Genomic DNA, 15,143 nt, shown 5'->3' with positions numbered 1-15,143 from the left:
ACTCTCAGATACTGAAAGGGGCTGCAGGGTAAGAGGCATATGTATGTAGTCAGGGTTCAGCTAGGGCCCGGAAGTGGTAGAGGGAATGAACCCCCAGGTATATGTGAGTGTGCTGATCACTGAGTCCTGCGTGATTTAGACTTAAGGGTTTGGGTGGTGATGGCAGTTGGTTGTTGGATTTTGAGATTGGAAAGAAGTACGGATACATTTTGAGTATTAAAGTGTTTGGGAGAAGGTAGATGACAAGATGAGTTTACATTTTGGATCATGACCCAGAGAAACAGATGAGAAGCATGGTGTCTTTAGAACCAAATTTTCTGATGGCAGTTTTCAAACCTTCTTTGTTCATTCACTCATTGTCTGAAAAGTGTTTGAAAACTGTCCCTGCTTCATATATCCCCTATATATTTTTTTAAGTTTGAGTCTTAGTCAAGATCCCAGCTGGAAATAGGCGGCATGCCCCAATTAGGCTAATACCAAGAAAGTGTATTTATAAAGGGACTATTTACAAAGTTGTGGGGAAATGTTAAGGAAATCACAAGGTGCCCTAGCCTTGGTTAGCAAGCAGAGAAGCTATTAACAACCATTTTCACAGGGACAGGGGGATTATCTGAGCTGTATAGAGGAAGCCACCTTAAGGGAGCAGTATCCTTTTGTTGAGAGGCCTAATAAGGAAAGTGCTGGTGGGAGGGAGGGGGGATGGGGGTGGAGAGGTGGGGGGGTGGGGCGGGGTGGTATACCTGAACCTAAAGCTCCTCCATTCATCCTGCTGGGGCTCCTAATGGGTAAAACCCAGTGGAAGAAAGAAGGAAACTTTTTGATATAGATCAGCCTCCTGGGGCTGAGATTAGGATGGTGAGTGGATCTGGAAGGACAAGTGGAATATACCTGGTGTAGTATTTTAAAAACAAACCCATATAGTTCTATGAAAATGTGTGTAATTAATTACTATCAAGATATAGAATATTTCTGTTATCTCAAAAGTTCCTTCATGCTCCTTTTTGGTCAGTCTCTTGTCTCACCTCCAACCCCTGGCATCCACTGATCTCTTTTCTGTCCCTGTAGTTTTTATCTTTTCCAAAATGTCATACACCTGGGATCATGTAGTATGTAGTCTAATCAGTCTGGCTTCTTTCATTTAGCATAATGCTTTTAAGAGTATTCCATGTAACAGTAGTTCATTCCTTTTTAATTGCTGAGTAATATTCCATTCTATATATGCCCAAATTCTTTCTTTAGTTGAAGGACATTTGGTTTTCAGTTTTGGGCAATTATGAATGAAGCTGCCATAAACATTCACATTTAGATTTTTGTTAGACTTTTTCCTCATTTCTCTTGGGTAAGTACCTAGGTTATGAAAATATTGATCTCAAATTTAAATGCTTGCAAAAGATATAATTTCCTGTAAAAAAAAAAAAGAATTTCCTATGAATATTGATGTTTTAAAATAAAACATTTAAGTATCTGTGATTTTTTGACCGTTTTATTATAAAAACACAGATACAGAAAACCATACAATACAACAATATATAGAAATACCTGTTTGGTTTAATAAATTATTTATAAGAGCAACATGCTTATAACCACCACGCACATTAAGAAATAGAATTTTGGCAACCACTCTAGAATCTCTTCCATCTGTCCCTTCCTTCATCCCCAGAATGACTGCTCTCCTGTCTTTTATCATAATTGCCTTCTTACTTGGAAATGTTGTAATTATTCGCTGTTAACTTTCAAATATTAAAAAACAAGTTCTTTCACAGCCAGAAGATTTACAGTGTCCCTTTATCTTTTTGAAATTGTATTTTTTTTTTTAACTTTATTTACTTATTTTGAGAGAGCATCCACGTGGCAGGGGCTGGTGAGGGGAACAGAGGGAGAGAGAATCCGAAGTAGGCTCCATACTGTCAGCATAGAGCCTGACGCGGGGCTTGATCCCATGAACCCTGAGATCATGACCTGAGCTGAAATCAGGAGTTGGATGCTTGTATTTCTATTCCACTTGCCTTCAGAATTTTATCCTAATTCACGTATTTATGTTTATTTAATAATTCATCCTTTTCATAATTCTTTGTACAGGAATATGTATATATGTTTAAATTTAAAAATTCTTCTAGATTGTTATGAGCACAGTTATTAGTGCATGGTTGGTCAACTATGAATACTATACATTTTAAAGGCAAAATTTATTGAAATTTTGGAATTTATTGGAAATGTACATCTTGGTGAGCAGGACTTTTTCCAATTAGTGCATGTGTATGAATGCCATTGCTTAGATAATAAAAAGCTTTGGTATCAATCTATTCTTGTTTCTTAATACATGTAAATATTGAGAAAGCATAGTGACAAAAGTAAGGGGAAGAGTTGTTACAGCAGTTTCTATCTGAAAGCAATAATTGGAAACTGCCTGACATGCAAAGGATGTTACCCATACATTAGAGTTACTCACGTAGTAAGCACAGAAGCTGGTAATCTATCATATTATTTTTTTATAGGTTATGCCAGAATTGGAGCAATATATCACAGTAAGATTAGGAATGGGTGAGCAATATGCCATTATTTATAATGTGGGAGAATGATTAAATCCCAGGTGGGTTGGCACTTCAGATTTTGGACCAGAGTACATGTGGAATTGAGGATTTAGAAATGAATTTTCTTTCTTTCTTTTTTTTTTTTAAACGTTTATTTTTGAGAGAGAGAGAGAGAGAGAGAGAGAGAGAGAGTGTGTGTGTGTGTGTGTGTGTGTGTGTGTGTGTGTATTTGTGTGTGTGTGCATGCACGGCAAGGGTGGGGAAGTGGCAGAGGGGAACAGAGGATCCAAAGCAGGATTTTGCTGTCAGCAGAGAGCTGGATATGGGGCTTGAACCCATGAATATCAAGATCATGACCTGAGCTGAAGTTGGATGCTCAACCAACTGACCTACCCAGGCGCCCCAGAAATGAATATCTTTAAACCTCAATTGTGCCTATATATGTTTTGAAAGGTTTTAGCGTAGTTCTGGGTGTCTCTGTATTAATTTGAAGAGTTAATTGCCACTTGGAAGGTAGGTGCACTGGTCGAGGAGTGACTGGGGTATGTTTCCTGTCTCCTGGTAGGTAGGCAGAGATGGGCATCTTTTTTTTTTTTTTTTTTAAATTTTTTTTTTTTTTCAACGTTTATTTATTTTTGGGACAGAGAGAGACAGAGCATGAACGGGGGAGGGGCAGAGAGAGAGGGAGACACAGAATCCGAAACAGGCTCCAGGCTCTGAGCCATCAGCCCAGAGCCTGACGCGGGGCTCGAACTCACGGACCGCGAGATCGTGACCTGGCTGAAGTCGGACGCTTAACCGACTGCGCCACCCAGGCGCCCCAAGAGATGGGCATCTTGAGCAGGAGCCATGGGAGCAGGGGCATCTGGTTGGCTCAGTCAGTTAAGCGTCAGACTTCAGCTCAGGTCATGATCTCACTGCTTGTGGGTTTGATTTCTGCAGTCAGACTCTGTGCTGACAGCGCAGAGCCTGGAGCCTGCTTCAGATTCCCTTTCCCCCTCCCTCTCCCCCTCCCTCTCCCCCTCTCTGTCTCTCTCTGTGTCTCTCTCTGTGTCTCTCTCTCTCTCTCTCTCTCTCTCTCGCTCCCCCGCTGGAGCTCTGTCTCTGTCTGTCTGAAAAATAAACATTAAAAAAAAAAAAAAAAAGCCACTGGAGTGAACAAGCTCCTTACTTGCTGGTAGGTTGTCATAGTTAAGGCTTTCCATAGGTAATGTTGATGGGGCATGTGGGAAGGTTAAATTGACCAGTACTGCTCTGTGATTTGGACTATCTGTGTAGTGGGCCCAGCTGAGCAGCACTTTTGAAAGCTGTTTGATATTTACTGTTTTATCTTTTTTTTTTTTTTTTTATGGCTTTATCTTTTAAATTACATGTAACTTTGGTCTTTTGGTATACTTTATAAAATATAAAGATGTCTTTTTCTTGTTTTTTTAAAAACTATTTTTATTATTTTTAAATTTATTTATTTTTTAATTTACATCCAAGTTAGCATATAGTGCTGTAATGATTTCAGGAGTAGATTCCAGTGATTCATCCCCTATGTACAACACCCAGTGCTCATCCCAACAAGTGTCCTCCCCAGTGCTCCTTACCCATTAAGCCCATTCCCCACCCGTAACCCCTCCAGCAAGCCTCAGTTCTCTGTATTTAAGAGTCTCTTATGTTCTGCCCCCCTCCTTGTTTTAATATTACTTCTGCTTCCCTTCCCTTATGTTCATCTGTTTTGTATCCTAAATTCCTCATATGAGTGAAGTCATATGATACTTGTCTTTCTCTGACTGGCTAATTTCGCTTAGTATGATACTCTCTAGTTCCATCCACGTAGTTGCAAATGGCAAGATTTCATTCTTTTTGGTTGTTGAGTAATACTCCATTGTAGATATATACCATATCTTCTTTATCCGTTCATCCGTTGATGGATGTTTGGGCTCTTTCCATACTTTGGCTATTGTCAGCTGCTATGAACATTGGGGTGCATGTGCTCATTTGAAACAGCACACCTGTATTCCTTGGATAAATACCTAGTAGTGTAATTGCTGGGTCGTAGGGTAGTTCTATTTTTAATTTTTTGAGGGATCTCTATACTGTTTTCCAGAGTGGCTGCACCAGTTTGTGTTTCCACCAGCAGTGCAAAAGAGATCTTTCTCTGCATCCTCACCAACATCTGTTGTTGCCTGTGTTGTTTATTTTAGCCATTCTGACTGGTGTGAAGTGGTATCTCATTGTGGTTTTAATTTGTATTTCCCTGATGATGAGTGATGTTGAGCGTTTTTTCATGTGTTGGTTGGCCATGTCTTTGGAGAAGTGTCTATTCATGTCTTTTGCCCATGTCTTCACTGAAGTGTTTTTTGGATATTGAGTTTGATTTTTTCTATAGATTTTGTATACTAACCCTTTATCTGATATGTCATTTGCAAATACCTTATCCCATTCTGTTGGTTGCCTTTTAGTTTTGCTGATTGTTCCCTTTGTTGTGCAGAAGCTTTTTATTTTGATGAGGTGCCCCAGTAGTGCATTTTTGGTTGTTTCCCTTCCCAAAATATAAAGATGTCTTAAATTACCAGTTAAAGCGCTTTTTTTTTTAATGCCCTTTACCATTCAGATCTTTAAGTAAAATTGATCCACTGAAGATGTGCCATTTTTCCTTTGGCTTTTTAGATACCTCTGATAAATAGCCACATATTTTTATTGACTGATGGTGAAAAAAATACATTCCCTTCCACAGAAGCAAATGCTGTTGACAATTTCTTATATAGCGTTTCACAATCTTCAGCATGCTTAGCATATGAATCAATGTTTCTTAAACATGCAGGCACACACAAATGGGAGCATGATACATATATATAAATACATGTATACATATTATACGTATATATACATATATATATGGAGAGAGAGTGTGTACGTGTATACACACTCTCTATATATAGTGTATTGTGCCTTGCAGAACACTTAAGGGAAAATCTCTCAATACTTACAGATTTACTTGTTCTTTTGTAGCAGTTCCATGTTTCCCATTGTATGAGTGTACTATACTTTAAAATTAGCCTGTTAGGGACACTTTGACTATTTCTAGTTCTTCGCTATTACAAATAATTGCTATATTGAACATCTCCCTACTTGTGTGTTTTGTTTTTTTTTTTAATTTTTTTTTCAACGTTTTTATTTATTTTTGGGACAGAGAGAGACAGAGCATGAACGGGGGAGGGGCAGAGAGAGATGGAGACACAGAATCGGAAACAGGCTCCAGGCTCTGAGCCATCAGCCCAGAGCCCGACGCGGGGCTCAAACTCACAGACCGCGGGATCGTGACCTGGCTGAAGTTGGACGCTTAACCGACTGCGCCACCCAGGCGCCCCTCCCTACTTGTGTTTTTGAGCATAATGTCTCAGTATAGTGGTAGAAGATGTTGTATACATTAAAAGAAATTTTTTTAATGTTTATTTTTGAAAGAGACCATGAATTGGTGAGGGGCAGAGAGAGAGGGAGACAGAATCTGAAGCAGGCTCTGCACTGTCAGCACAAAGCCCAGCGTGGGGCTTGAACCCATGAACTGTGAGATCATGACCTGTGCTGAAGTCAGACATTCAACCGACTGAGCAACCCAGGTGCCCCAGGGTGTATACATTCAGATTTTCAGTTGATGTCAAATTTCCAAGTAGATTTGTGGCGCCTTTTTTTTTTTTTTTTGCCTTATCCTTCTATAAAACTTTGGGCTTTTTGCCTAGCTGAACGAATGCCATTTATTTGGAGAGTTTAATTTTTTCATTTTAGAATTTGTACATCTTTTTAAAAATTTCAAATCAAAATTTATTTGTGCATGGTAATGGTTGAAAGGTTCCCAGCCCTTTTCCCCAGTCACCCCAGTTCTCCCTGGAGTGACCATTTATTTTTTGTTTCGATCCTTCTGACAAATACTGTGCACATAGAATCAGTAAAAGTAGTTATGGGTGTGTGTATTTAAATTCACAAATGTTAACATGCCATTTTGTACCTTGCTCTTTCTCTTAATATATTTTGGGGCTAATTCTGTGGCAGTATATAAAAATGTTCTTTCTGGCCTCCCTCCCTTTTTATTTTATTTTTTTAAGTTTATTTATTTTGAGAGAGAGAAAGCATGCACACATGCAGGGACTAGGTACAGAGAGAATGAGAGAGAGAGAATCCCAAGCAGGCTCCACACTTAGTGCAGACTGATGTGGGGCTTGAAAATGCAAACCACAGGACCATGACCTGAGCGGAAACCAAGTCGGATGCTTAACCAACTGAGCCACCCAGGTGCCCCCCCTTTTTAATTTAAAATGCTGCTGCATGGTCATGTCCATTTCTGTATGTGCTATAAATTCCTTACATGGTTTCTGTTGATGTGAGACTTTTGGGTTGCTTCCGGTATTTTTGTTTTCTTTTTAAGTTGCTTTATTTTTCAAATACCACTTAATAACTGTGTGACTGTTAGACAGTAACTTATGTCTGTTATCCTTTATCTGCAGAATGGGATGCAGGTTCACATTTCTTTATCTGAAACCTTTGGGACCAGATTTGTTTTGGAATTCAGGATTAATTTGGCAAACAGAAAGTGTGTATATTTTACATCAATACCCCATCAGAGTCTGAGGCAGCATTCTAATCAGTGTTTGTTCAGAAAAAGAAAATACATTTCTAAGTAGGATACTCTAAATAGCCTCACTTAGGTGAGGTCAGGTTTTGCTTCAGAATGTATTATGAAAAAATTTAGTTTTCAGAGCTTTCTGGGTGTTGAAATTGTGATAAAAGCATATGAACTGGTAGTAGTACCTACCTCAAAAGGTTACTGTGAAATCAAATGAATTAAGATGGCAGAAAGTATTTATAACAGTACCAGGCACATACTGAGGGCTAAGTAAGTATAGGTATAGTTCAGCCTGGTTTTATTTCGTTCCCCTCCCCCCCATCAGCTTTATTGAGAAATAATGAACATATAACATTGGGTACTTTTTTAGTTTTTGATTTTTAAAAATTTATTATTTTTTAAGTAATCCATACATCCAATGTGGGGTTCGAACTCACAACCCTGAGATTGAGTTGTATGCTCCACTGACTGAGCCAGCCAGGCACCCCTGTACTTTGATTATTTGTGTGTGTGTGTGTGTGTGTGTGTGTGTGTGTGTGTATATGTATATATATTTTGGGGGGGAGTGCAGGCAGGGAAGGAGTGGGGCAGGGTGGGGGGCGGAGGGGACAGAGAACCCAGAGGCGGGCTCTGCACTGACAACCTGACAGAGAGCCCAGTGTGGGGCTGGAACTCATGAACTGGGAGATCATGACCTGAGCTGAAGTCAGATGGTCAACTGACTGAACCACCCATGTGCCCCTTTTTTGTACTTTGATTTTTAATTGTGTATGAAATAAAGTATCTTTTCATAAGTTATTAATTTCTTTCTGTTTCTTTTTCTATAAATTGTCTATGTCTCCAGCTTTTTTGTGTTTGTGTGAGATGTTGGACTTACTAATGTGTACGAATTTATTTTAATTAAAGAAAAATTTTTAAGTTTACTTTGAGAGAGAGCGCATGAGCGTGGTGGAGGCAGAGAGAGAGGGGAGAGAGAATCCCAAGCAGGGCCCAATGTGGGGCTTGAACTCATGAACTGAGGTCATGCATCATGACCTGGGCTGAAATCAAGAGTCAGGCACTTAACCAACTGAGAGCCACTCAGGCACCCAAGAATTTTTAATATATTAAGGAAATTATTAGCTTTTTGCATTTCCCTAATGACTAATGATGAGCATTTTTCATGTGCTTATTTGATGTCAGTATAGTTTCTTGGCAGATACCTGTTCACATTTTTTTGCTCATTTTTAATTGGATTGCTTATTTTCTCATTGAACTTTAAGAGCTCTTTATATATTTTATATAAAGGTCTTTTATCAAGTCTATTTATTGCAGACGTTTTCTCTTGAGTCTGTGGCTTGTCTTTGCATTGTTTTAACAGTGTTTCCTGCAGAGCAGAAGTTAACTGATTTTAATCAAGTCCCATTTTATCAAATACTTCTTTTATGGCAAGGGAGTACACTCTCTTCTTCCCTAGGTATTCCGTTGTTGGACAGTTCTAATTGATCTTTAGTATTTTTGCTCATTAGTCCTTATAGTTTCAGTGAATTGAATGATTTTTACGCACTGAATACGTTTGTTCCCTCTTCTCATGACAACCACTCTGATATTTAAAGGCAGCTTGCATATGATGGAGGTACCCCTTACTGCCCAGATTAACTTTTCTAGTTACCTCACCTGTATTTAAAAGTCAGTAATCGTCTCCAAAGCCTCTTTATCTGTACAGTCGTCTTTGTCAAAAGTCAAAGGTTTTGTTTAAATTTAACCTTCAGCAAATCATGTGATACACATTTGTCCAAAACATTAGATGTTTAACTTCTTTATCTGGATCTCTTCTATTAATGTGGATTATGATGGTTTATCTGCTTTAGTATTTCAATTTTTAGCTGCTACCAAAGATAATAAAATGTAATAGAACTCAGGGTGGATCTTTTTATGGGGTGTTTTGGCCATTTGTTTAATTGGTAACTGTTCATGTCATGAGCCTCGCTGGGCCTGTTTTTCCTCATCTGTGTTGATGGCTTTGGTGAAAGTGAAAGGAAATATATTCACTTTCTTACAAGGGTGAAAGAAGTATATATGTTGTTAGTACGTATATACATACTATACGTACTAGCATACAGTTACACAGATGTGTATATCTGTATGTACCTAGCTTCAGTAAACATTAATTCATGGTCAGTCTTGTTTTATTTTTATTCTTATATACTCTTTTTTTTTTTTAATGTTTATTTAATTTTGAGAGAGACAGAGTGCCAGGAGGGGAGGGCTAGAGAGAGAGGGAGACACAGAATCTGAAGCAGGCTCCAGCCTCTGAGTTGTCAGCAGAGCCTAATGAGGGACTCGAACTCATGAACCAAAGACCATGAGTTGAGCCAAAGTTGGGTGCTTAACTGCTGAGCCACTCGTGCGCTCCTATCTACTCTCCTTTTTAAAGTCTCCCTTATTTTGAAACAAATTCCAGACATTGTATTTCATACATAGATAGAATTCTTTAAAAGATAAGGATTCCAAAAAAGGTAACTGCAATACCATTGTTACTCTTTAAGGTACTTAATATGTATCTTTGGCAGTTTTTATTATGTTTTAAGCGTATGAACAGACTATTCTCAGACTGTAGGCAATTCAAGAGATAGGAAAGTCTTGTCCCTCATCCCATCCTTAACAATGACCTTATCTCTACATAACACAGATCTGCCTCATTCTTTCTAAATAGCTACATAGTATTTAGATATGTGGCTGTATGATACTTTAAGTTGTTCTTTATTGGTAGGTGTTCATATTGTGTATGAAAGCAAAAACCAGGAAACAAAGTTGTGAATTTCCTTGTTACTCATGTTAATTTCATACTTATTTTAGAGTAAATGCGTGTAAATAAAACTGCTTGCTTCAAGGGTAAGTCTATTTGACATGTACATTTTTGAAAACATTTATTTTGAGAGAGAGCTTGTGTGCACAAGCTGGGGAGGGTCAGAGAGAGAGAGAGAGAGAGAGAGAGAGAATATCCCGTGCAGGCTCTGTGTTGTCAGCACAGAGCCTGATGCAGGGCTCGATCTCACAAACCCTGAGATCATGACCTGAGCTGAAATCAAGAGTCAGAGGGTTAACTAACTGAGTCACCCTGTTGCCCTAGAAATGTAGTTTGGTTTTTACTACTCTGTAGAATTTCTTTGTATGAGCAGACCACTTTATTGACTGTCCTGTTAATGAATATTTAGATCTCATTGTTTTAAAATGATGTTGGTATGGGCATAGTTCTGTTATGCTGAACCATGTGGAATTGCTATTAGTTGATTATTTTTAAAACGGAGATTTCATATGGTTCAGCTGAATACATCTTTTGGTGTATGTTTGCACGAGTATCTATTTGGTAAGTACTTTGAAATGAAATTGTTGTGTCATAAGTGTTCTGTTTAGTTTTTATAGATAATGCCAAAGTTCAGTTTCCTCTACCACCAGTTGAAGCTGCTTTACCTTCCCCACAATACTTGATATTGTGAATTTTAGCTCTTTTGATGGTTGTGTTGTGGTATCTTATTATGGTTTTAATTTGCTAATGAATTAGGCATCTTTTAATGTATTTTATATGTTTATTGAATATCCTTTCTTTTTGAGTGAGTTGTCAAGTCTCTTGATCATGTTTTAATTAGGTATCTTTTTATTCGTTATATGCATTCTTTATATAGTCTCAATACCTTCCACTCTAGTTTGGTAGTTCTTTTTTAAAAATTTTTTTTTCAACGTTTATTTATTTTTGGGACAGAGAGAGACAGAGCATGAACGGGGGAGGGGCAGAGAGAGAGGGAGACACAGAATCCGAAACAGGCTCCAGGCTCTGAGCCATCAGCCCAGAGCCTGACGTGGGGCTCGAACTCACGGACTGCGAGATCGTGACCTGGCTGAAGTCGGATGCTTAACCGACTGCGCCACCCAGGCGCCCCTGTAGTTCTTAAATAGTATTGTTTTATGGACAGATTTAATTTTGGTGAAATTTCTTTCTTTTCCTTTATGGTTAGTGCTTTTTGTATCTGGTTTAAAAAAACTTAACCCACCTGAGGTCCTAAAGATTCACTTCTGTATTCTAAAAACTTTGCATTTACCCCCATATGTACATCTCTAATGCATCTGGATAGGTAAGAACTCTTGTTAAGTGAAGGAAATTTACCTCTTTTTTGGTAATACTAGTTGCAGTTAGGTTTTTCACATTTTATTGTTTCTTTTAACTTTAACATGCTGAAATTTTAGATTTTGTGTAAATTAATATGGATTATAGGCTTTGTATCTGAAAATTTCCCCATTCCAGTGTAATGTATTTTTTAAAATTCTCTTTTATAATATATGTATAGTTTCATTTTCTGTAAGTCTTTGATTAATCCAGGATATATTTTAATACTTGAGGTAAAAATCCAACTTTATTTCCCTCAGATATTCCAGTACCTTTATTGAATAATCCATCTTTCCCATAGAGATTTGAAATTCCACAATCAATATACACTGATGTCCTGCATATATTTTGCTCCTTCTCTCTTTTAAGCCAGTAAAAATATTTTTTAGTTTGAAAATTTGCTGAAACTATGCATACTCTCCCTGAGAAATGTGTGCACATTTTCATACAGTTTCACAAAATGTGAAGAAACTGTGAAACCCATTCATAAATCTCTGATCAAACTTATCAATTTTTTAAATACTTCAAGGAGTATCCTTCATTCACAGAAGACTTGTTACCCCACCTATTTATTTTTCTTTACAAAACTATGTATACTCCTAGTATTTTAAGGACTGATAATGTTTGTGTTTCTGTTGCTAAGGGAATCATCCATTTCCTTTCAAAATTAAGAATCCTCAAGGGAGTAGTGGGTATTTAATCTTTTATGTGCCATTGCTTTCTGTGTTTTAGATAAGCAGTATGAGGCCTAGAGAGATAATACGGCTTGCCAAACTTTTGCACATCTAGTTACTGGCTTAGCTATGTTGTTTAACATCATGCTTGTCATGTGTTTCCTTCATTACGATAAATTCCCTCTTTTATATGTTAGCTAATGTACTAAAGATTGAGTAACTAGTGATGCTAGAATCTAGTGATGTTGGGGCACCTGGCTGGCTCAGTCAGAAGAGTGTACAACTTTTGATCTTGGGTTTGTGAGTTCGAGCCCCATGGTGGGTTAGAGATTACTTAAGTAAGAAAATGTTAAAATCAAGTGATGTTAAGAGACATTTATTAAGTATCTGATAGCGGATAGTGCTGGGCTAAGTTTTAAATTAAGAACTTTCTATACATCCAGTCTTCACACTTAGCTTGAGGAACAGTAGGGCTTAGAATGTAGTTTTGGATTCCTTGCATGAAGCTGGTAGACACAGGGCGCATAAAGGAGAATTGATGAACTTACAGGTTAGAGCCCACTAAGAAAAATCTTGCTAAAAGATTATTAAAAATACGTCCTGTATTATGGCAGAGTGGTAATAGCTATGTTAATTTGCATCTATGTGATGTTGTATAACCTATAAAATATACTTATCTGTTCAACCTGCCCTTCAGAAATATTTTGTTAATTTTTTGCTGAAGAAATAGCCTGAACTTCTTAAGGCCTCGTTTTAGCCAGAAAGTGGCAGAATTGGCACACGTTCATTGAACTCCTAAACCTGTCTTAGCTAGGAACATGTTTCTGTTTATATAGTCAATTTAGATTAAAACAGAGTAATGCATAGCTTCTCTGGAAGAAAATAACTGATATTTATTTACTTTTTTTTTTTTTTAACACTTGATGTGTTAAGATACCAAATGAGTTTATGTGACAGAGAAGCTGGGATATTTGAGGGAGGAAAGCAGTTGGAAGTAATTGTTCTGCATTTTAGGATAAGATAGCCTTGCTCTCTCTTCTAAAGATATAGTTGTAAATACTTGTTGCAGAGCTAAATGATGAAGGGAAGGTGTTTATTTTATATATTAGAATACTCTTGTGGAGAACTTGGACAGCATTTATTATGCAGAACTCTGTTGGTAATGTATGTTTAGAAATTTAAAAATAGGTAATGTATTTTAATAATTCATCTGTAGGGTTGTTTTTGCTATACAATTGAATAGATGAGTTGATTATACTTGCTAATGTAACTTTTAGTTACAACTTTTAATGAGAATATTTTCTGTAGGGCTCTTTATTACTTTGTACTTAAAGTAGATTTATATAATAAGCACACAACAAAGTTAGACATAGGAAAGATGGCTTATTTATAAGAATAGTAACACAACATGACAACATGTATTTTCTCTGATTTTAGGAGAAATGGGAGTAATAAAAGTGAAACTTGAAGTAGTTTCTTTTTTAATTTTTAATGTTTTGATTATTTTTGAGAGAGAGAGAGAGACAGAGCATGAGCAGAGGAGGGGCAGAGAGAGAGGGAGACACAGAAGCAGGCTCCAGGCTCTGAGCTGTCAGTACAGAGACCAACATAGGGCTCAAACTCGAGATCATGACCTGAGCCGAAGTTGGATGCTTAACCTTAACTGACTGAACCACCCAGGTGCCCTGAAGTAGTAGTTTTCTTTCTTTCTTTCTTTTTTAATTTGTTTTATTTTATTTGTTTTAATGTTTGTTTATTTTGGGGGAGGGAGGGGCAGAGAGAGAGAGGGAGACAGAGGCTCGGAAGCAGGTTCTGTGCTGTCAGTACAGAGCCTGATGTGGGACTTGAACTTAGAAACTGTGAGATCATGACCTGAGCCAAAGTCGTATGCTTAACTGACTGAGCCACCCAGGTGCTTCCCGAGGTAGTAGTTTTTACAAATAGGGATACTGACATTTATTGCTCATGTAAATGCTGTTCTTTGTTTTTTAGTCAGAAAGATATTTATTACATAAAACAATTAGAAACAGCCTACATAAAATTTGGCATTAAGATGGTAGAATGCTATGCAGTGGCAAAAGTGATGTGATAATACATTTAATGACATCTCACAGACCTTTGTGAAGCTAAACATACTAAGCACTCCCATAATGTATTCATTAGGAAATAATTCCTTCGGTAAGGCTGTAAAGTAGCCTAGGTCAGTGACTTCCCTTCTGAACAGATGAGGAAATTGAAGCCCTCAGGAAAACTCCTGAAGTTAGGGATCTTGCCTGAGCTCTGAAGAGCTCGTTTAACCAGGGCAAGTAAGTCTCCAGACTCAGCTACCCCTACTCTTTCCACTTGTTAGTAAAAGCTGTGGTGGTATTTCTTCTGGCTTGATTTAGACTTGACTTTGCTTGACTCAGATGTCAGAGTCACCTTTTAATTTTCAACTTTTCAGTATCTTAGGCTTAGTGATTGGTACTTCTGAGATGATGAAAACTATAGTTCCTTGCTTTCTGCTGGAAAATATCTAAGAATAAAACAGGTATTAGGTCCCTTCTAAAGGTAAGTAAATATTAATCTAACAAGTTAAATTAGATTTAAAGCCATTGGGTAGTATTAAAAATTGTGCATTGAATTCATGTAATCATCCCTTTGCCTATATTTGATGGTTTGTTAATTGGGATCTGTAATTTGGCTTTTCTTAAATGTAAGTGCACTTTTTAAGTATAAACAATAAGTTTGGCATAAACATTTTGCCGTTGTTTTTCTACTGCTAAGTTCTGGGAGAATTAATCATAATACCAGTTTGAGTCATATTTTCATCTTGTTTTTAGAAAGGCTAACAAAAAATGTTTATGATGATAGAAATTAAAGATAGTAAAAATGAATTGCCCAAGTACAAAATGAATAGTAACTGTAAGATTTACTACTTGCGGATATGCATAGATAGCCACTGTAGTCACTTAGGCACCAGAGCAGCTGTTAAGAAAAAAAATCTTTGAAGTTATATGGCTTTTAGGGTTAGGAGAAAGAATGGAAACAGAGAAAGAAACCTGACCCTGAGATGGGTTTCTAGACAGAGCTGGCATACCTTATGGGCAGCCCTACACCAGAGAAATAAACTGCTGGAATGTTTTCATTTATTGTGTTACACTGTTTAGATTCTACTAAATAAATTTTAGTTTAAGCATTTTTAT

At 37.4% G+C, this 15,143-nt stretch overlaps 1 protein-coding gene across 2 annotated transcripts in view; it reads left to right on the top strand.

Moving 5' to 3' along the window:
* The window catches only part of WAPL (WAPL cohesin release factor), a 91,477-nt gene that overhangs the window by 13,701 nt on the left and 62,633 nt on the right, over window positions 1-15,143 (top strand). The window lies entirely within an intron of this gene.

The sequence above is a fragment of the Prionailurus bengalensis genome, chromosome D2 (genome assembly GCF_016509475.1).
Source record: "Prionailurus bengalensis isolate Pbe53 chromosome D2, Fcat_Pben_1.1_paternal_pri, whole genome shotgun sequence".
In the NCBI taxonomy this organism is placed as follows: Eukaryota; Metazoa; Chordata; class Mammalia; order Carnivora; family Felidae; genus Prionailurus; species Prionailurus bengalensis.
Note: the sequence above shows the minus strand (reverse complement) of the source record. Positions and strands in the feature narration are given on the sequence as shown.